The following is a 22,432-nucleotide window of genomic DNA, read 5'->3' as shown; positions in this document are numbered from 1 at the left end:
TAGAAATAACCTTTACGTACATCAAAGCCCCAATCCGAATGGTCCCAGCTTTTGACTAAATTGATGTTAAGATCCCGACTCCTCTGTTGCATCACCTTTCTGCAGTGTACTCAAAGCAGCTGACAGATCAGAACATCCCAAACTTTCAGGCAGTTCACATCACAGATAGAAACATAATGGATTTTTTTCTTTTCTCTAAATGGGCTATACTGAACGCCCACACACACTTTTGGGTCTGATCTTTGAAGCTTATCTCTGATTTACTTTCTCCCTCCAGGCAGTGTAAGTCTGAAAGACATAAGTACTTCTGAAATGGAAAGTTCTCAAAGCACAGTGCTAAATGTCTGAAACTTCAAACTTCTGCCTGTATAACACTTGTTCTCTGGATAAACTGAAGGCAAGGGCTGTCACTCTGGCAACTTTCACTAAGAAGGCAAAACAATGTTCAGTCTCTTTCTTTAAGAGTCTCTGTGTTGCTCCAAACCTCTCGATGCTTAAATTATTTAATTAATGTATTTATTCCCTAAGTCTCCGTGGTAGCAAGGGAACTTGTCTTCACTGGTATTTATGTACAGCAATGTGGAGAAAATAGGCAGTCTTTCTTTATACCATAATGGTATAAGCTGCTTATGGAATGTAGTCCAAGGTTATAATGGCTTGTCTATGGGCTAAAATCATTAGAGTGACTATTTGCAATTTCAAATCATATTTTGATCGTCTGTTTAAGAACCCTGGGATGGTAAGGTGATAAATTGCCTCATTAGTAGTAGCTTGTCTATTGTGTAATAGTTTACCATAGTTGCTTTAAAAAATTGGAATTAATACATACGGTTGTTCTTGTATAGATGCACTGTTTGCCCCCAGCAGTAGCCATTTTAGTTACAGCGTCCCCTCCAACTACTGATCTCAAAGTGCTTTACATGCACTGACAAATTAAACCTCCCTTATTTACCCCTGGATAAAGTGTGAAAAGTGTCATTTCTTGCCTGACATCAGAGAAGAGAAAATGGTAGTCTTTCACTTGTGTTCAAACCACCAGTTTATACTCTGGGGGAAGAAAATATATATTTATGTAGCAGAATGAAAACCACTGTTTTCTGCACAACAGTTTTGTTTGATGTGATACGCTTGTTCTTCTGTGACTGTTAACTGCATCAGCAAGAACAAAGCATAGAAAAGGCTGTAATGATAAAGGTACACAGATTCATAGATACTGGGACACTTCAGAAGTAGAAGAACTGAAGCTATATCCAGAGATGATTTTTGCATGAAAAGTACATAAAAGAAGCTGCCTCATTTTAAGGTTTGAGGGTTTTTTCTTACTGTATATTTAGGCCTGTCTTTCCTGAAAGTTGACCAACAGCTTGTTTTCCAGGGTCACAACAGTGAAACAGCACTAATTCCCCTTCCTGTAAATCAGAAAAAGTGAAACTTGATTTTGAACCACAGGGAAAGTTGTGAAAGTAAAAGGGATCTGCCAGCTCCTGAGGTAAAGCAGCCACTAATCACAGATCGCTAATGATCGGTTGCAGAGTTGTGTTCTGACATGGAACATTTGAACAAGTAAGTCATGGTTTAGTGCAAGGTCCCCCTGCCCATGGCAAGGGGTTGGAACTGGATGATTTTAAGGTCCTTTCCAACCCAAACCGTTCTATGGTTCTATTTCCTTAGTTGAAGAAATAAGACAGTTGCATGAATGGTGATATGAAGGTTTTTTAGGTTTTTCTTCCTGTCCCGGGTTGGGAAGGGGGGATGGATGAATAACATAATGAGAATGGAAGGAAAAGGAATAGGCTTTAGGAAACCTGAATCTGTATCCCAGGCTCATTGTTATGTGATCGTTACCTCTATGTGTGTCTCCCTTAGCCACCTGTAGAATGGAATACTCTTTTCCTGCCCTCACGGGGCTGCTGGAGAGGAAAACTTGATCAGATTTAGCCCAGCTCAGGCATACTGAAAAAAAAAAGCCTGTAAATACAGCACGTAGATCCCCCCGTTGCTGCCTTGTTTGTTTTTTCCTCCGTGCAAGCTTCCAGTTCCTGGAACCGAGGCGAGTTCCAGAGCTAGCATGGGTCTGTGCTGCTGGCAAAACAAAGCAGGTGCAAATTACGGTGGAAATGAAATAGCTGGTGCTTTGAGGCAGTGGAGTGCCCAGTTCACCTCAGGGTATATATCTGCGTTCACAAAACATGGCTATCACACATACCCTGATTCATTAGATGTGTTATCCAGCAAACAAGAAGCCTAATCATGTTTTAGAGGGAACATTCTTATGATAAACTCTGCTTTAGTGAAACTCTGCGTATAGTGCAATTTCTCCTGCCCGTGTATATTACACGGTGAAGAAAAGCTACCCCGCTGCGTATCAGAAGGCTGTAATTTCATTTAGGGGTTCTATTGACATCATAAACTGCAAGAGCAGAGCTCAAGTGGCTATTTAAGTCATAGGAACTTCAGACTGAAATTACTGCCTGGCAGTAACTGGCCTTCCCCCCACGGGCCCCCACGTACATACTTCATGTTTTCGTCCCTATGCCTATAAATAATAAGTCTCTTCAGTGGTTATGGAAGAGAGTCGTTCCAAAATACCAGCATTATCCCCCACCCTCACCATTGGTGCGCCTTCCTGACATGCAGGGGAAGGAGCTGGAGCCCCAAGCCCATGGGGGACCATGCATGGAGATAGCACTTTAAGGGCTCTGGCTGAGAGCAGCAAAAGGTGAATATGCCCATGCTCGCTAGTGAGGCTGTTTGTTGCCATCATAGCTGACATACCTGACCTTTCCCACTCATAAGATGTAGATATCCACCCTGGCAAATGTGAAGATGAATGCACTGTGCCACCTGCGAGCCATAAGGCTGCATCACGTCTCCTATTTATACCGAGGCTCACTAAATCACTCCCTGCAGCCCCACGACTGCCCCATAGCGCTGTTGGCAGAGCGGGACAAGGGACAGGAGCAGGGAAAGGGCTCGGCACTGCCCCACATCCATGCATGGGAGAACAGTGTTGAACATCCCTGTGGTAAGACCTGATGCACCTGAGCAGGAAAAGAAAATCCCCTTTTTTGTATTAACATTTAATAATGCACAGAGCAGCAGCCGCATTGACAGAAGTTCACACATTTCATCCATATGGGCTTGTTTCAAGAAAAGAGTGAAGTCAGGGAGCATTTGCTTTTTATCAGGAAAGCGAGGTTAACCATTCATTAGAGCTTGTCAAGAAACCTCAAATTTAAGGCACAGGAAGAGACTTTCAGTCGGACAATGGACAAGAATCATTAGTTTTGTGCTCCGTAGATACCCAGTGCAGGCATTTTAATTTGGCTATCTGAAAATCAAAGCATCTCAAGTTCCTGTAAATGCTAATCTTTGTTTCCCGTATCCTTATTTTGTTCTAGATAGTAGGAAAGAAGTGTTTTTTATTCTCACTGATTCCGAGACCTTGGGGTGGGAGATAGGTGTTAAATTACCAGTGGGAATGGAATTAATTTTTATTTATTTTCTCTAAACCATTTTGTCCCTTCTTACATTTCATTTAACAGAATGACGGCTCACCGTGTAAGTTAGAAAAAGCACTCCGTTACGTTATTAGTATTTCCATTCTTTTTAAAGGAAACTTTATTTTGCTCTTGGACCTAGGTTTTTCCTGGAAAATCAGTTAAATCATTGCCTCTCCTTCTTAAATGCCACTGTCCTGTGATTCCCGAGACCATGGTACAACTTAAATGAAACAGCAGCTTTGCATTTAAATAAACAAGGTTTATATAGCTATTAGACATGGCAGTCTGCAGTAGCAGGGCAGACTTTTCTGCTCTGAAGGTAAGCTGTTCACACTTGCGTTTCGTCTGCTTTGAGCAACAAACTACACTGAGTCTGGATCGGCAGTTATCCTAGAGAATGTGCTTTCAGTATTCTCCATGAATCTGTGAGAGCAGCTTAGACACAGACACACACACACAAAGTATAAATGGGAGAAGTGATTTTTGAACTCTGTTGCTGGCTGTGAGGGCTAGGGATGCAGGAATCAGTAGCATCTCTTCTCCTTCTGCTTCTGTCCTAAAAAACTCTAGCCAGGTCTTTTTGTGCCATTCCTTACCCACTTCCATCTGCTTTATGGACTTCTGAACCTTGTTATGACTAAAGTTACTGTGCTGGCTGTGTGCATACTGCAAGTGAGAAAAAAAATGAAGTCCACAAACTGTGGATAACAGCAGATCCCACAACACAGTGAAATCAAAATAGGATGTTGTATGCCAAGACACAGAGTTCTCATGGTCCTTATCTCTGTATGGAATAACTGGAAGTGGTTACAGTTTCCTTCATTTAGCATAACTGAATGTATCGAGGGCTGAGTATCTTCAGTGAGATATTGACTGCCGGATGGCATGCATCCTAATTTCAGGACGTGATGTCCTGGCATGAAGATAGGGTAGCCTTTTGTCCCACCGAGTCTTGAGTGCTTGAAATCTAAAGCTATGATACTGTATTGGTGTCTGTCCAACAAAGATGTGTGTTCTACTTGTACCATGTGGAAAAATGAATAAAATATCTAAAGTTAAAAAACAATTCATAAACACCATATGCACATACATACTGCCTGCACAACTTCTCTTTGAAAATATTACAATGGGACACCCTTCCAGATTCTGGTTATAAAAGTCTGTAACGATTTCTTCTAGAGGTTTTTAGTCAAAAAATACTGCAACAGAGTCTGTTTTCTTTCAAATCAGCAAAACTATAGTAGAATAAGGAGTGTTCTTTAAAATGAAATATTGATCTGTCTGTCTACCAGACAGTGCTTCTAAAGCTACCAACCTCTTAACTCGTAGGTGCCAAAAACTAATTCACACTCGGGGATACTGAGGCAGAAACTGGTGAGATGACTAATATAACACAATGTCCTGATGGAGTCTGTCTGACTCCGAGTCCCCTGCCAAAGCTGCTTTGATTAACTTGCCAGAAGAGCTAGAGAAGCCTGCATGTGAATGTGGGAGTGGAGGGCTCTGCAGGTCCCCAAGTCACATTGTGGGGATGAAGCTTACTGCTTGGGAGCCAGAGCCTCTTAGAGCAATGATAGCTGGGCCTTGGTGAGAAAAGGGGCTGTTCTCACTATGAGGCACCAAACTTCTTGTGGCACCTATCTTCTAGGGGAGATAACTTCATTTCTGCTGAATGTCTGGTTCACCAAAAAGAAACAAAACACAAAGAGGGGCTTGAGCACTCTTTTGGTCCTGTTTGCTGTTTGCTACAGCAGTACCATCATTTGTTTTGCTGGCATAGTGCTGTCTTTGTAAAACTGGAGAGAAGCTATGGCATTGGGTTAGAAATGAGATGGATGACATTGCTGCAGCAGGGAAAGAAGAGAGAATATCTGAAGCACTCTTTCTTCCCAACCCTGCGATCTGCATCTGGGTTTAATATTAGATATGATCACTGAGGATAATTGTGGTTGGCAATTTTTACTTTTTAATGACTTAAAATGACCTGTGATGTATTAGGCTCAGCAGTGTCGCTCCGTAGTGTGACTTCATTGTGAGACTTCCTGCCTCCACTAGAATGAGGGGTGCCAATGGTACCACTTCATCCATATTGCTGCTTTCAGTGTGTGGTACCCTGCTGTGTAGGGAATGCTACAGCTGTTTTTACTTCACAAATATTAGTAATCTGTCTGATATTATATCAATGGGACTTGCTGCTCCATAAAATTGACTGCTCTGTGGAGCAAAGACACAAGTACAAGGGCAAGCTGAGTCATTGGCTGCATTTGGATGTGTTTTCACGTACTTTTGTGGGGAAAAGACATATACTTGACAGGAGGAAGGCTAATTCTTCTCTGTCAGTCAGGGAAGGCAGAAGGTTTAGTGAGAAGAGATCAGATGGGCTTGAATGGATTTTGTAATTCTGAACGTATCTAGGAAATAGAGCTGAATGATGTATAGAGAACTCCTCTGTCAGTGTGGAAAATTAGAGATTTGAACAAGATGAGTTTAATACTGAAATGAAATGAGAAGAAGTTTATGATTAATAGGGTCTGGCAGAGGCAGCATACTTATATATAATTTTGGAGGCTTAGGAAATGATCCCTTGGTAGATGTGGGTCTGAGGGCTTAAGGTTCCCCTATAGGGAACCCCAGCCAGGCTTCTCTCTTTGCGGTGGAAGACCCAGAAGTTTTACGTAGCAGGTGTAAAATGGAAGAGGTAAACCTTCAATTTCAGGAATTCAGAGCATCTTTTAAGATATTTTACAAGGTCAAAAAGATAAAATAGGAACAAAGAATTTGTTGGGCTGAAGCAGGCTTTTTGTTCATCTCATCTTTAGTCTTGCTTCTGAAGCAACAACCATCAGTTGTTTCAGGACAAGACATTCCTTCTCTGGATACGGCATCCACCCAACTGAGCAATACCAAATGCTGGACATGGGGGCCAGGTTTTCTGACTCCTGCGATGAGCAGTCTGCATCCTGAAACATCAACTTCTTACATTTAACTCATAAATGGCAAAATATGCAGATAGAGGAAATTTGCCTCGTCTTACATGGCTACAGATGCAGCTCATAATCATTAAAATTACTCATTGGCCTGTGAGGAAAACAAAGTAAATTATTTTTGTAGAAATAACTGAAAAGGGTAAGATTCACAGCTCACTTGTTATCTTTATTCTAGGCAAATAATTAGCTGTTTATTACATTCTAAGGAACTTTGGAAATTTGGGTTGTATTCCTCCCCCAGGAGATGGGGAGGTTCCATATATTTTGTCTTGAGCACTCCTATTTTGAAATTTTGCTTCAGAGCAAGAATTATTTCTCCTTTGAACACCTTTATATTTTTTCCCTGTGTAAGAGAAAAGCCGTGTTCCCATATCAATGTTTTCTGACTTACAATTATCCATGTAAAGTCAGCAAACACTGAATAATTACTTCTAATGCGGAATTCGCAATAAGCAAGTTTTATTAGAAATGGGAAAAGTGCAACTCTGGTCTTTGCCTGCCTCTCTCCAGAGTCCCATGCTAGTGCACTTTCCTTTAGGGGGCACTCCCACATTAACTTGTGTATGACCCGAACAGCTGTTTGTGATCTGTCATCTGTGTCTTGAAATATGGAAAGACTTAGACATGATATTAATTGTGGTGTCCACATCCTGCCTTCATTAAAAGTTGAAAATTGCTGTTCAAATATTTCATAATCAAAAATTAATCCCAGTCTACCTGTTCCAAATCATATATTACGCCCTCTGGGAATGAATCCCAAATCCCTGTTACAATTTGGATGCTCTTTCCTCTGGGTATTGATTACAAATTCTGGTTATTGTTCACATACTTTGTCATAGGGGGAATTAATCTCAAGTTCCTGTCTACTGTTCTGGGACTGAAAGCTATCTATAATTAAGATTTTTCTATTAAATGGATATTGATGATGAGCTTTTCTACCTACATTTTTGGGGTTATCTTCTGGAAGGGAAACTCTGTCTCAGCTCATGGAAAGACTCTTCATGATGAGTATTCTGACCACCAGTTTTCAGGCCACTGTGAGCGTAGGCATTTTGCAGGAGCCAGTGGAATAGCTGGGGTATTCTTTGATGTTGGGTAAGAAGACATGCACGTTTTCACAAGGACTCAGCAAAGCGGAGCAAATGGGATGGCTGAATAAAACCAGAAGCATTGCATCAGAAATGTAGTGGAAGATGTGAATGTGCAGTTTAGCAATCGTGAAGCGCCCTACAGTTGCAGACCAGTTGCCACGTGAAATCATAATGCAGAAGGGAGGAATAATTTGTCCTTTTTGTCATTGGGTAGAATAAGAATGAAAATACTTATTCTTGTGAGAGGTAACAGTATAAAACCACCAGAGAGATTGCGTATTTTTGATGTGTGAATCTGTGTTCTGTCTGATTGGTTTCAGCAACTTTGACTACAAAAACAACTGCTGTTATTTCCGCGTAGATACAGTCACTTTCCATATAAAGATGCAAAGAATAAAAGTCTTCAGTTCCGTATCTATGTCTGTCCCTGTTTCTTCATGGGTGGAAAATTCAATCAGAACAGCCCTGCATTTTGGAGAAGCTGGAATCCAAACCTAGGTTTTCGTGCTTCAGACCCACCACTGCTGCTAATAGACATGGTGTTTCCAGTGGCAACAGTTGGCTCGCACATTCTTTAACACTTCAGAAGAAATCCCTGTTTCCTTTTTTTTCCCCTCTTCTTTAGCAGTGGGCAGCCCTGCAACCTTTTGATCATACCGACTTTGTACGTTACACGACTGAACTCAGCTATGCCAAACATCCTTTTAGAAAGTTTGACATTTGTGCCATTTGAAAAAAAAAAGAGAGGAGAGAAGGAGAGAGGGGGAAGAATGAATCCTGGCAGCTTCCTCCTGCCCTTTTGATTAAGAGTGCAGTAAGTCAGCAGAAGAGGTGGGACTTTTAACAAGCAGGGGGTTGTGCAACCCAGTTGTGATCTCTGATATATGCACACCCATGCACGTTGAGGAAAGGAAAGAAAAGTATGGGAGGTAGGCAACAATAATCAGACATAAGTACAAAAAATGAATTAACTGATGGAAGGTATATGGTAACAGTCAAAGAGACTAGATGAGATGAAGGAGATGGCCTTTGATACTGCCCTAACCCACATGAGGGAGAGCTAACAAGATACATTTCAGACCTAACTTTAATTCTATAACACCTTTATTCCTATTCATTCCCTTGCAATTGCTATTCTGTGTGTCCCATTCTGTTCTATTCTGTGCTAAATTTCATGTAACCATCAGTACTTCCAGTTCTTCCAAATTTTTGCCCACCTCTGTTATCCCAGTCTTGGAGATGGTGCAGAGTTTATGGAACTGGGATGGCTGTTGTAACATTGGCATGCAAAGAGAACAGGGACAAGACTTAGTTATTCTAGTACTTACAAAAGGAGACAGAGAGAAGGCTATTGTGTAACTTCAGACGAGTCATAAGACTTTGTTGTGTCTTCTAACTCAGTCCCTTCATTTAGTCAAAATGCCAAAGGCTCATTGGAAGAGAAGTGTCCTAGCCTTGCAGGGTTAGAAAATTGCCCAGCTTGCTCCTTTTCCTAACATGCTCACATGAAGTGTTGATGTGCTTTGCAAGTTTTAGCTTCCTTTTTCTATTCCTAAAGAAAAGAGACAAATCTCCCAAGCAAGTTTTGTTAGTGTTGGCTGCCATGTGAGGTGGTCGTGGAGGAGACAGTGTTTGCATTGCCCAGGTTACATACCACACTCCTGGGGAGACATGTGTCAGGTAGGCTCTGAGACAAGCCTGCCATGTCCTAGCAGGTACCCATGAAGGGACATGAAGGGACCCAAAGGCACATCATCATGTTGGTATTGCAGAGAGTCCGGGTAATCAGTGCTCGTGAGGAGCAACTTTGTAGCTTGGGTTTCTTTGTGTGTATCAGGGATGGGCTTCTTTGTGTGTATCAGGGATCATCCCACCCAGTGCTCGGCCTCAGGCTTTAGATTGAAGCCAGTCTCTACTGAGGTATAGGAGAAGGTTTTTGTAGAAGGGGAATACTGAGGGGTTTCACATCTTTTTTTCAGTACAGCCTTTGCTGAAGATGTGCTACTGGACTGAATGATGCTCTAGGTTAGTGTTTTGTGATAGCTCCTCATTTACTGGTTTTTAAAAAGAGGGAGGGGGGAAGAAAGGAGAAAGGAAAAGGGGGGTGTGAGGAGAAATAGCAAGCCAGAAGGGCCAGTAACATTAGGGTCTTTAAAAGTCCTAAGGAAAAAGTAGAGTGTTTTAAAGTAAGTTTGCAATGATGTATAAAATAGTTCCCTGTGTGAAAATCTATATTGATTTTTTTTTTCCTCTGTTTGTATAGAGATTGTTCTCAGAATAGAAAGGCTTTGACATTTTGCCTTCTCATGTACTTAATCAGTCATTTCTGTCATCCACTTTTGCACGCATGTGTGCTCTCTCTTTTGTCTGGCAGTCAGCAGAGGATGGCTACTTGCTACTTCATTCAGATCATTTGTAGAGCTACGGGTAATTGCACACCCTGCTGCAGTTCTGGTGGTCAAGGGATGTCTGGTGGTAAGGAAGACATGCTTTGGGTCGTGGCAAGGATAGCTAGCCATTCCCTCCTGTCTTGTCACTACATGCCCATGTAAAAAGTCCTTCTCTTGACTTCTTGTAGGGCCCTTTTAGGCACCAGAAGCTGCTTTCAGGTCTCCCTGGAGCCTTCTCTCTTCCAGGCTGAACAACCTGAAGTCTCTCAGCCAGAGGTGTTCCAGCCCTCTGATCATCTTCATGGCCCTTCTCCATGTACATTCATGCTTGCCCTGCTCAGTCTCGTTGTGTTGAGGAGAAATCTGGCAGGACAGCCTGCAGGAGGTGAAGGCAGTTGAGCCTTGTGAGAATCGGTGCCTGTGCCTCTGGGAACGAGGGAGCAAATGGCTGATGGAGCCCCTCTTCCAAGTGGCTGTGTGCAGGAGGGCTCACCGGAGCTGTGTTTTTAACACAATTGGGTATAATGTCCCATTTTTACCTCTGCATACATCATATACATCATCCCTTCACTTCCTTCCTCTTTAAATGATGTCTTATGCATAGATTTGTCATTTGCACTCCAAATGCATTTTGCATTATTACATTTTAATGATATTTGAAGTTCTTGCATACATATTTGAGTTCACTGATATAAATGAAAAAAGAGAAATAATCAGCATACTTGGTTTATCTGATGGCATAAAAATGTTGTAACTTTGGCAATTCTTGGATAAGATCAAGCACAACATCAAATACTAAGAGAGGGTCCAAGTACAGCTGTCTGTCTGAATAGCTCTAAAGTTAGGGTCGTTCAGAGTCAACAGCTGAACTTTGTAGTTTGGCCCCATTTGTACCTTAGATTAAAAACCATTTAACCAAGTCCACCCCTTAAGCTTTTTAACTCCTGGGTTTGGTTAAATGAAACTGGATCTGAGTGGTCCTTGACGCTCATTGTTTTTTGTATAAATGAATCTCTCATGTATTGGCTTTGTTTGAGGATGCTCTGCATGATCTAGAGGGTCTAACCTCCTCCATACTGTATCTCCTGCTGATTTAAGATTGGTTATAATCTATTTGGAATCTTGAGGCTCAAGGGCAGAATTCTGTGTAGGGATAAAAGCTGCTTTCATGTTGGTGCCGTGGGATATATTTTTTTTTATTTTTTTTTTTAATTCTTTCTCTCATTCTCCATTTCATGAAAATTCATTAATCTGTGACATTTAAAGACTCTGTCTGAGAGGTGTCTGGAGCAGCGGCCGGCTGCATACATCAATAGTTTCTCAGAGTCTGGCACTCTGTCAATATTTGGGGGCCTCAGTAACAGCACTTAAATGCACTGCCTGCCAGCCGTCACGCTCTTAGCATGTCTGTAAGAGTCTGAATGAGCGGATATTAGCACGTCAAGTCCTTTCACAACTGGCAACACTTTAGAGACAAACCGCTTGGTAGGTATCTCTCCTCTTCCCTCCCCTCCTGTTTTCTGGCATGTCTTCTTTGTTTATCTGATGTGATTTATGTATTTACACACAAATATGCATCCTGCGAGGCGGCATCATAAATCCTGAGGCTAGAGGTGGTATTATGGCATAATCTATACAACAATGGAAATGGGCTGAAGCTGGATTTGGACCCAGAACCAGATTAAGCTTGGGTTGACTTCTGGGCCAGTTGAGTCAGGAGCAGAGTTTTGTTTGGATTTCACAGTGCCAAAATCTTTAGAGTTTGGTTCCAAATAATGAGAATCTTGGACAAAAAATTTACAGGAAGTGCTACTGTGGCAGTATTTCAACCAGCTCCAAACCAGAAGTGGAAAACAAGCCATTTCAGGACTTGGGCTGTATTCAAATCAAAACTGTTAGAGCAGGTTCAGAATCCAGACCTTCTGTTCCTTTTTTAATCCTGTCCCACTGCATAAATTGGATTCCCATATGAATATTACTCTAGATTACCCGTGAAACCTCCTTTTTAAGTGGAAAAAAAAATAAGAGAAGCAAAAGACAACTTTTTCTTCTTTACCCTGGTGGAATAGGAAGTACAGTAAAAGACATCTGAATTCACAGACATTTATTGCTCTGTGTGTGTCCCTTTTATTTGGCTGAAAGGTTATGGCCAGGGAGCAATCAGTGTCTTTTATCATGCAGTCATGTTTATTTACTTCTACTCGTGTTGCTTCACCTTTTGCTTATTATGTTGCTGGATCTACGGCTCTGAAACCAGGTTGTCTAGAGAAGTGAATGGCCACAGTGTCTGGAAGTTTAGATTGGCTTTTTGGAGCTGAATTGTGGGCAGAAAGGAGGCCATAGAACTCCATCTGAATGTTTTCATTTCTAAGTCTCTTTAGAATATTCTTTTTTCATCCTATTTCATGCTGTGTGTACCAAAAGGAGATGAAGGGATGGATGCAGAGTGAGCCCTTCATTAGGAACATTTTCCTGACTGAATTTTGGGAACAAATTCTTTGCAAGAATAAATCTGAACTCGGAAGTTCTCTGAAACCACTTCCTTATCATTCCTACTTCACAAGTCCAGTAGTGCCAGCCAGTGCCCCTCAGCTGTGACCTCCAGCACATCCTTCAGTGCTAGCTTGAGTCAACAACTTCTCATTTTCCAGCAATGCCCAGAAACGTTTTTTTGTTTTCCCCAATAAATTTCCAACCTTCCCCTGGTCACACCTGCAAAAATTTGGCGTGATAACAAAATAGACAAAATCATTCTGCGTGAGCTACCTTGCAAGAGCAAGTCAGCAACAAAAATAACGAACAACCCCTGCTCAGTCATTGCTTTTTGCTCTTCTTAGCCTTCTCTTACCCACGACGTTTATCTTGATTTTCCCTTACTCCAACTACAGCTGCGTCTGATCTCCATTTTCCTGTTTGTGTCCCCAGAGCACCTGCAGTTATGCAGTATTTTGTCACCTGTTGGGGAAAAAAAAAAAGAAAAACCTTGTGAAAGTTTACAAATGTCTCCACAGAGGCAGTGAGTAACAAGGGGTGCATTTATCCCTGCTTCAGGCCAAGTGGCAAAGGGAAAACAAACAAGCTCAAGGCTTCTGTGAATATTGGAGGTGCATCTGGCTAGATGGCAGCAATGGCCTATAAGTACAATCAACAGGGAAGAGGATTTACTTTTAATTATAATAAATGCTCCTCTAGCATGGCGTGGGGGCACTCGTGTGGAGGGGAATGGCCAACTGCAAATGCTGCCCTTGGACAGAGCAGGATTGGCAGCATCCAGCATGGTCTGTGCACATCTGGCAGTGCCCTTGATGGAGGCGGGGGTGAGGGCCTGGAAATGGTGTTGGTGTCTCCTGGAGCTGAGGAGCAGCCCCAAGGATGGAGGAAAATAGCGTGGGATAGGATTCCAGGTTACCTGAGGCACCCAGGATCAGGCACATACAGTAGGAATAATCGCCCCACGTACTCGATGGTTGCTCTTTCTCAGTCTGTACTTTGTGCTGCCTTTTACGGTCTCAGCAAAATAACACTTGTAACCCACGCACCTTTTTTACCCAGGGAGTACATCTCAAGACATAATGGGGCACATTTGCAACTCTGTCCCCAGTGTTTTAAAAACGTGACTGACTTTATTGTCAGTGACAGCCATGTGTGCTCTGAGAAACCTTCCCACCCTCGAGCGCTGTGCGTTGAAGTTGAAGACTTTGCAGTGTTGCACTAATTTCTATTTCTGTGTTGTTTGTTTTCTAACGAGCTCTAAAGTTGTCTTTTGACTAAGCAAGGTGCGAGATGCAAGGGGTCCCTGAAACAGAGGCAGGCAGACCTCTTCCCTTCAGCCTCACAGGCTGGTTCCACCCCTGTGCGGACACTGAACTTGCATTTCCCATTCGTACTAGTGACAACTGTGTGCCTAAAGCCCGGCACAGAGGAACTGCAGGTTGCCTGTGAGGCTTTCCATTAAACAGCTCTTTCAGTCCAGCTACCTTGCCTTCCCTGGAGGAATGAGAGGATTTGTCCCCAAATAATGGGGCTACAACAGTGCCGAGGCAATCCTGGGTTTCAGTTTTCATTCAGTGCATGTCCCCCTTGGTCCCTGGTAGCTGTAAACGAGATGCTTTCTTTGAGCGTTGAAATTGATGAAGCAGGAAGAATCTAGACTTGTCATCTGTTCATATTTTACCTCTATTAATAAGTAATTAATTAAAAAAGAAGCTGACGTTCCCATGATGGGCCGCTAAATATATGCAAGTGAAAGTATTGGCATTAAAAAGAGATTTGACTGCAGTTGAGCAGTTATTTATATTATAGTAAATCATATAGGCCCCAGTTGAGATGAGCAATCTATTGCATTAGGCACAGTACAGACACACTAGGAGCTGCATCTAACACTGACAAGCTCAGAGATGGCAGAGACAAAGCATGGACAGAGAGACAACCATAAGGAAATGAAATAACTCACCTTGGACACAAAGACAGAGGCTGAAACAAGGAAAGAATGTGGATCCCCTGCCTCCCTGGATCTGTTGACTCACAGTTCAGCCCTTAGCTTTAGATCTGAGTACAACTGTTAAATGTTTTATTTGCTGAAAACTGCTTGCCTCAGATACGAGTTAGCCAAGACTATGCAAAAAAATAAACTGAGAACAAATTGAAAGAAGTGTTTTGGAAATCCGAAAGGTTTTGTTTTGATATTTCTAAAACAAGGTTTCTGTTTTTGTTTTGAAACTAAGTCAATTTTAATTGAAATGTATTGAACACAAACAAAAAGCTAGCCCATTTTGGTAAACACCTAGGTAGTTCTTGTTTTGGGCTTGGTTCTTTTCCTTTGTGTGTTCTCAGTTTGGTCAGCTAGCCAAGTAAATCAGTAAATTGCACAATTGTAATTCTAATTAGAATGTTGGGCCCTGGCAACTTAGGCTATGTATTTCAATGCAGTACATATTTATAATAGCGAGTGCCCTGCCTGGTACTCCATATGTAATAATAGCAAGCAGTCCAGTTCACTGGGGACCTGAGGGCACTGGGGAAGACCCAGTGCCTTCTAGCTCTCAACATTTTTATTTTCAGTTGTGGTAGTATTTTGGAGGGTATTGCTTACAAGATAAAATTTGCATTTATTTGAGAACTCACAAATGGGATTCACTGCAAAGCTGTCATTAAAGGGAAATAAAGCAGGAGAAGGAACAAAGACATTCTCAGCAAAGTCTTGACATGTAGAGGTCCTTATCACCACAGGAAAATGCCGTCTTCTCACTCTACCACCCCAACCCCTCCCCAGAATCCTGAAAACCAGCATATATGTACATAGGCTTTTCGTAAAGTGATGCAACTCAAATGCTGTTTGGCTGTTTCATTGTCTGTTTCCAGTGTTTTACCTCACAGAGAGTTTAACGGTTTCTATGTGATCATTCCTGTCTTGAAGCAGTTTCTTCTTATTCCAGTTGAAAACCACAATGCCCATTTACTGGCACTGTGAACGACTTTTAAGGGGAGCTACTCTGGCATCAGGTGTTCCTGGTGTGCTTCTTATTTGTGTAGGTGTTGCTGCTCTTTATAGGCAGCTGATAGGAACTGAAGGAGTCACTTGACGTTTGAGTGTATGTTACTCTTCCTCTTCTTGTTTTAACCTATATTAAGTGTTTTCTCCATTTACATAACATCCCTGAGAAATAAACCCATGCTGTTATTCAACCTTATATAACCTTGTTAGAGAAGCACTTACAGGACAGGGTGAGAAGTGTTCTTCCCAGCAGGGTCAGTGTGATATTCATTCTGCTCATTTCTTGCAGAAGAGCCCCATAGCCTGACACCCAGAGCTCTATGAACCCAACTGGCTTCGTGAGTTAGTGGTGATGAAAGATGCCTTTGATCCTTTGCCTTAGGATTGCTAAGCCTTGCCTGCTAAGTCCTTGAGGACTAGGGATAGGCTTTCTAGTGAAGAGCTTTTCAGTGTTCACTTCCTTGGCTGTAGAACAGTTACTGTAGAAAGCGCTTTTGCCAGTCTTGATCTAATAGTCTAGCTGCAGAATGACAACCAAATAGGGAACCATGGTTAAAATATAGAAACGAGACTTTACCAAGCTGTCTTGACTCCCCACAGGTACTCTTTGATGAGGTTTAGAAATGTCTTTTGGCATCTGTGAAAGGCCTGATGTCACTTTGTCTTTACCTGCAGAGGTCTGGGGCATTGCTGGACAAAGTGAGAGCCTGCTTCAAGCTGTCAGATTTCTTTCACTCTTCCATTACCTCACAGCTACCCTGTTTTATACTACCTGATGATGGCAGGTGCCATGGGATTCAAGATAGGTGGAAATACAGTAGGAAAAAGGTAGATAAGATCGGTGGGACTGGATTCTTGACTAGGGCAGCTGAGAGTATGCTGTAGCATGTAGGAAAATGGAGAAACATCTTTACTGAGTGCATATGCTGACTTCATTAGTCTGAACTTCTTCAGGATTTCTGCTGTTAACATTTTGGCAGTCCTAGAACTCAACCCTAATGCTCAGAATATTCCCATGAGATGATGTGGAGCCCGTGAGATTTGCAGCCCCAGCAAGAGCACAGGAGCACAGGTCCTCCTGCTGTTGCTGCCAATGCCCTGGCATAAAAAAATCCCGCAGAAGTGAAATTTTTACCTCCTATGGTTGCTGTTTCCTTTGTGGGCAGACTGCTCCTGTAGCAAGTAAAGGTTTGTCTAGACCAGAGCTCAAGGTTACTGATTATCCTCATAATCCATTTCCTTTTGCCAACACCAGTGGCTTATGTGGGTAAGTCAGAAGGGAGTGCTCACATCATGGGTAGCCTCTTTTCTATGATCTTCATTAAGCTTTGGGCCATTAGTTCAAGATGCATGATTATTTTGTTTGTTTGAACAGCAAGACAAGCAGAGTCTCCTCTGAGTGTTTCTTTCAAGCAAACCAGCATGACTGAAAACTGGGAGCTTGCCAGAAAATGTTACGTGTAATAGTAGTGGCAGGTTCATCTTAAGTGTGGGTGGAGAGAGAGCTGTACCCTCTATTTTACTACTTCAAACACGCAGTGTCCATATGCCATAGTTGAGCTGGTTTATGGATGGAGTATGAAGGCTACTACTTGATCTACTTTGTGCAAACACTGTGAGTGCCGTAGATATATAGCCTTATGGATATGAGTATCAGCTGTTGTTGCCGTCCAAATACACAGCATCAATATTCAGTATGCTATAGACAGGCCTATTTTTCTCCCTTATATTTAGTGTTAGTATATGCAGCCAAATTCTAAAAGGGGGGTGTTGGGTGGGTCACATGATTAAATTAATACCATTAATTATTTAGAAACAATCAAAGGAAATACAAGACATCTGGCTTTAAGCCCAAACAACTCACGGCACTGCTGTTGCCTTGTAACCTCTTCAGCTCTCAGTCCAGTCACCTCTCTTCTTTCATTATGAACACAGGAGATGCCCCCTCCTGCCCTTCTTTCCTGCCTTATTTCTGGCAGCTTGGAACACAGATCACAAGACTGGACTGTAGAGTTGTCTGATTTCGTGTGTATAAACTCTGACTAGCTCTGAGATGAAAAGGCATCTTCCCCCACATCCCCATGGTATGCAGTAGTGTTTGATTAGCAGTGCATTGCAGCTATAGGTTGTGCTTTTCTCTTCATCTCTGTATTGGAAACTAGCTGCTGTAGGAGGAAAAAATACTGTTGTTACTGCAGTGCTGAAAGTTATTTAACGTGTTAAGGTAGGCTGCATGCAACGTACCGTGAGAGACGGTTCCTGCCCTGAAGAGTGGACAGTCTGTGGAAGCAGAAAGGCTGGAGGAGAAATAGCATCGTGGAAAACAGGAGCATTTTGCCCATGATTGTGCAAGAGGACTGTGGCAGACCCAGTCCACTGACCTTGGCATTCACCTTCCCCTCGCTGAAGCCAGTGGTCCTATCCTTTGTAGCCATGGCCAGGTATTTTCCAGTGGAAACTCTTTTTCTTAAAAAAAAAAAAAAAAAAAAAAAAAGTTCCTTGGGAATAACTGTTTTACCCAAGAAAAGTAAAACCACATATTTCCCAACTGCAGGTTCTGGAAGGCTCTTTTTTTTTTCTTCTTTTTCTCCTTTTTCTAGCTTGTTGATGGAAAAATTCTGAGTTATCTGAGAATTGAACTTTTTATCTGAGGGATGAACTTTTGTGGAAACACCTTCTCATGAGGAAAAAAGATCCGTTTGCCTGGTCTTTTTTGTTCCAACTCAGGATTAGAACATTTTGGGACCACTTTCCCCCCAAGTGATTATATCTTCATGGTGAAGTAGTTCCATTTTCTCTTCAGATCAGTCTTTATTAGTATAGATGATTTAATGCAACCTAATCTTGTCTTCTGTAGGTAAATTAGTACATACAACTTCCTGAAATAGTTTTACAGTTATTGGAGCAAAACAAAGTTTCTCAGTGATCATTAGAACTCCACTTTCTGTGCACTAGTGAATGTGGACCCATTTCGATTACTAGCAGATGTATTGAGATCATTCTTAATAAGGGAGTTCACATTAGACATAAGGAAGTTCTTTACTGTGAGGGTGGTGAGGCACTGGAACAGGTTGCCCAAAGAAATGGTAAATGCTCCATCCCTGGCAGTGTTCAAGGCCAGGTTGGACAGAGCCTTGACGACATGTTCTAGCGTGAGGCATCCCTGCCCATGGCAGGGGGGTTGGAACTGGATGATCTTAAGGTCCTTTCCAATCCTAACTATTTGATGATTCTGTGATTCTCATTATGTCTACATCTGCAGACAGGCACTGACTTTCATTTTCTTACTTTAATCCAAAAAGCGTAGTTTCAGTGGCTGTTGGCTTAAGGGTTGTTGAGAGTTGCTTTGAAAAACACTGATTTTACGAAAAGACATTGAGATTTCCGTAAGTAAGGATCTCTAGATGGCCTTTACCTACCCTTGACTACTATTTTGAAGGTGCACATTCCCAATTATCTTTGAAAAAGTAGCAAAATATGTTTCCTTGATCCTGAAAGGCTTACTTTAGACTACTGCTCTGTATTACTTGTAGTATTCCATAGCCTACACTTGTCCTCAGAGAATGATGGCATCAGTTGAACATATTGGGTGTGATTTTTCAAAGTATGCAGTTATCCACATTTGGTTCCCACTGCATTCAGTGTGTGTTAACACTACCTTCAACAAAGGCAGAGTTAGGCCCATGCACAAGGCTTTAAAAACAAAAAAACAAAACCCACCTCTTGCACCCTGGGCTATTTGCAGGCAAGAACATATGTTCTAAGTGCTTCTGCTGCTTCGCAGGGTGTTGAAGGGGCTTAATCTGCTCTCTGAGTAATGGTGTAGTTCATTTTAATGCTATGATAGGTTTGATTCTTTAGTGTTGTCCTTTTAAGTTTATCATATGTTTCGAAAGTATTGTATCTCTTGGAATTAAATTTAAACAAAAATCCTCTGTATCCAGTGAACTAAAAAAAAAAAAAAAAATACCTCCTAGAGCAAGCTGTTTCAAGGTTTTGTTTGTTTCCTTATGCTAAAGCCAGTACTTTTTATTTTGTTGCCCTCAGATGTAGTCATTATGTACACATTGTTGTTTATGTAAAACTTACATTTTTCCTTTTCTTTTTCTTCTCTCCCTTTACTTTGCTTTTTCCTAACATCTACATCGTGTGTTGATGGCAAAAGCAGCAGTGGTTGGCAGTTTTCCTCAACTTTGCAAGAGAGAGAGAGATTCGGTTGGAATGAAACCTTGCTCTCCGTACAGCCTGCTTGAGATGCAGCATTGAAAGGTATCGTCTCATTTTCTGTCTTGAAACCAAAGATGAAAACCACAAACAGGTACAAATCTCGGTGCCAAACCACCTGTTGGTTTGCAGCCGAGAAGCCCTTGGCAATACGTTTCTCTCTGTATCCAGCTGGAGTGGTTGCATGAGTGATACCCACAGTATCTGTCTGTACGTGCGAGTTTGGTAAAGATGTTGATTCATTTGAGAAGATTTGGATTGAAATTTGGGTAAATCAGCAGGGCAAAGAATTTTTTGATCTTAGTCTTGCTTTTTGCCTGGAGTAGCATACGTCACTCATATAACTTGGTTCAGCAATGAAAATACCAATCCTGAAGTCACACCCTGTGCTTTATAGGGCAAAATGTGATTTGTTGAAACAGCTGTGTGTAGAGAATCCGGATCTTCAATAGTGTAAAATCCTGGAGGTCAGAATTGAGGCGGGTGGATGAAACTGGGAAGACAAAAGTTGTGAAATGCCCTGCTAGTAGCATCAGTACTTCATCTGTTGAGAGTATTAGAATTCAGAAAATCACCTGAAATCAAGTTAAAATGCAATCCTTGGACTGCTGCACATATGCTCCCTGTGACATGTGCATTACAGAAACAGCCACTGTGTGCTAATATGACATTAAGATTTTGGACTCCACCCACAAAAAATTAATAACATTCTTGAAATAAGAGTGATGTAGGATGCTGACACATTTAAGTCCATATGTTCTTGGACATGTGTCCTCCAGTGCATGAGAGAACTAGAAATCCCAGATACTCTTATTTTTCTTGCTTCTTGTAAAGCCATGCTGCGAAAGTACACGATGGCAGCCTGGCAGGCTTAGGCCCGTGGATAGCTGTACAGTAGAGACATATTTTACATTTTTACATGCTCTTTTCTGTTCTGTTAGTGGTGCAAGTTGACTACCATGGATTTGCATAATTTAGAACAGATTTGGGCCGCACTATTTATATTTGTGCAGACTGCTTCATGTTTGTGAAACGATTATTTCCTGTGGTTCTGTAGCATTGTCCAGTGTTGTGCAATGCCTTCAGATGTATATATTACGGGATGAAACATGAAATATATTTTGAAACAACACAACAGGGAACAGTAAAAGCTGCACCATAACTGAGCTATGCTTGTCTGTCTATATAGTGTCCAATTAATGTGGTTACTGCACTCCCAGGCTTTCCAAGGCTAAGACATGCTGTGGCCTGGTAAAAGACTTTTTTTTTTTTTCCCAAATTTTCTGAAGATTTCTGTTACAGATGCTACAATGACATGAGGACACTGTAATCTGTATCTTTAGTAGCAGTAACAATGAAGGGTGTGAAGTATATCCCCAAAATCTGAAGGTGTGAATTCTAACCCATCAGCGAGCTGTGTGTGAGAATTCTATACAGTAAAACCTAATTCTGTGCTGAAGAGGAACACTGAACTCCCAGCATAAAATAAAAGATGTTCTGTTCTCTACTGCTCTATCTTGAGCCAAACTTGGTATCTAAAAGCCAAGCGAGGTTCTTTCATCACCAGTCATAAAGATGCTGTAAGTCAGATTGTCCCCTCAGGCTATATTTTGACAATGTAGTAAATTGAGCTTTGGGAACTTTCTACCAGATCGAGAACTCTGTCACCTCAAAATGCAAAGCACGGATCCATTATAAATTCATTCTTCTCATGCAGTTTTTAAAATATATTTTTATGTGTTGACTTTTACCAGCAAGCTCCATGCCTTATCTGATATCTTTTGTTCCCCACTGCTAACATTAACTCATTCAAGGGCTGGCAGAAATGTGACCTCATGCCCTCACATGATCCAGATGAAATTTGTACTGCGGAGTTATCCATTAGTTCAGTCTGTTAATGTCGTTAATGATCAAGCACCATCAGCTCAGTTACTCCCCTGCATTTCGTCGTCTTCCTGTTCTGCCCTTAGTACTCAAGTGTACACTGGAAGGTGGCACAGGCATCAGGAAAAGCAAAATTTGATCTGTGCTCTGAATAGGATCAGAAAATGTGTTGGATTTTGTACATGTGTATCAACACTTCCAATTCGGTGAGCTGTGTTGAGAAGAGTGAAAAAAAACAAGTCTTGTTTCTTGCGCGAAATGAAGCCAGAGTGGTACAGGAAAAGTATATGGGCAAATTCCTTTTTGCCTAAACTCTAGAAAAGCTGGTGAACAGGCAAAGCTTCAGAGTTTTGATTTGAGAATGAGTTTGGCCAGTATTGAAATTTGTCTAAAATCCTTATTATTTTCTTCTGCCCTCCTCCCCTTTGCTTTTCTGTGTTGTGCGATGAATTATATCATGCCCAGATTTTGCAATTGTAGCTTTGTGCTTAAAAGCCACGTTGACACAATGAAAGCCTTGCTAAATTGTATTTCAGAATTTTTCCAGGGAGTTTGTAGTTACGAAAGACAGAGCTGCTTGCAAAATTGTCAATTTCAGGAGTGTTGTGTACTTGAACCTATATGATTTCCTTGATCGTGGAGGGGCCAAGATAGTTCTCGATCTGATGACTGAGGAAGAAGGACCTTGCCATGAGATTATTGATACTGCTGTGTGTAAAACCTATTGTTTGCTGAAGTTTTGAGAAGTTTTAAAATTGTTTTCCTTCTCTCTGTGACCTAATTAATTTTATGGGATATCCCCCGGGATATAATTTATATGACAAATGAATTAGATTAAAAGTTGCTGTCATGGTATGAA

The 22,432-nt window shown here is 41.6% G+C and overlaps 1 protein-coding gene across 18 annotated transcripts in view; it reads left to right on the top strand.

Moving 5' to 3' along the window:
- The window catches only part of ZBTB20 (zinc finger and BTB domain containing 20), a 479,626-nt gene that overhangs the window by 295,599 nt on the left and 161,595 nt on the right, over positions 1-22,432 (top strand). For 17 of the 18 annotated variants that reach the window (XR_009743495.1, XM_061454008.1, XM_061454012.1 and 14 more), the window contains one exon: positions 19,634-19,734. The gene's annotated coding sequence lies outside the window, so the exon portion shown is untranslated. Of the gene's footprint in view, positions 1-19,630; positions 19,735-22,432 lie in introns of all 18 variants that reach the window. The other variant, XM_061454002.1, reaches the window with a different exon arrangement.

The sequence above is a fragment of the Pezoporus flaviventris genome, unplaced genomic scaffold, assembly GCF_033815535.1.
Source record: "Pezoporus flaviventris isolate CSIRO_AGI_PZ_B2104156 unplaced genomic scaffold, CSIRO_AGI_Pfla_v1 ptg000015l, whole genome shotgun sequence".
Lineage (NCBI taxonomy): Eukaryota > Metazoa > Chordata > Aves > Psittaciformes > Psittacidae > Pezoporus > Pezoporus flaviventris.
The sequence above is the reverse complement of the archived record's forward strand: the minus strand, read 5'-3'. Positions and strand labels throughout refer to the sequence as shown.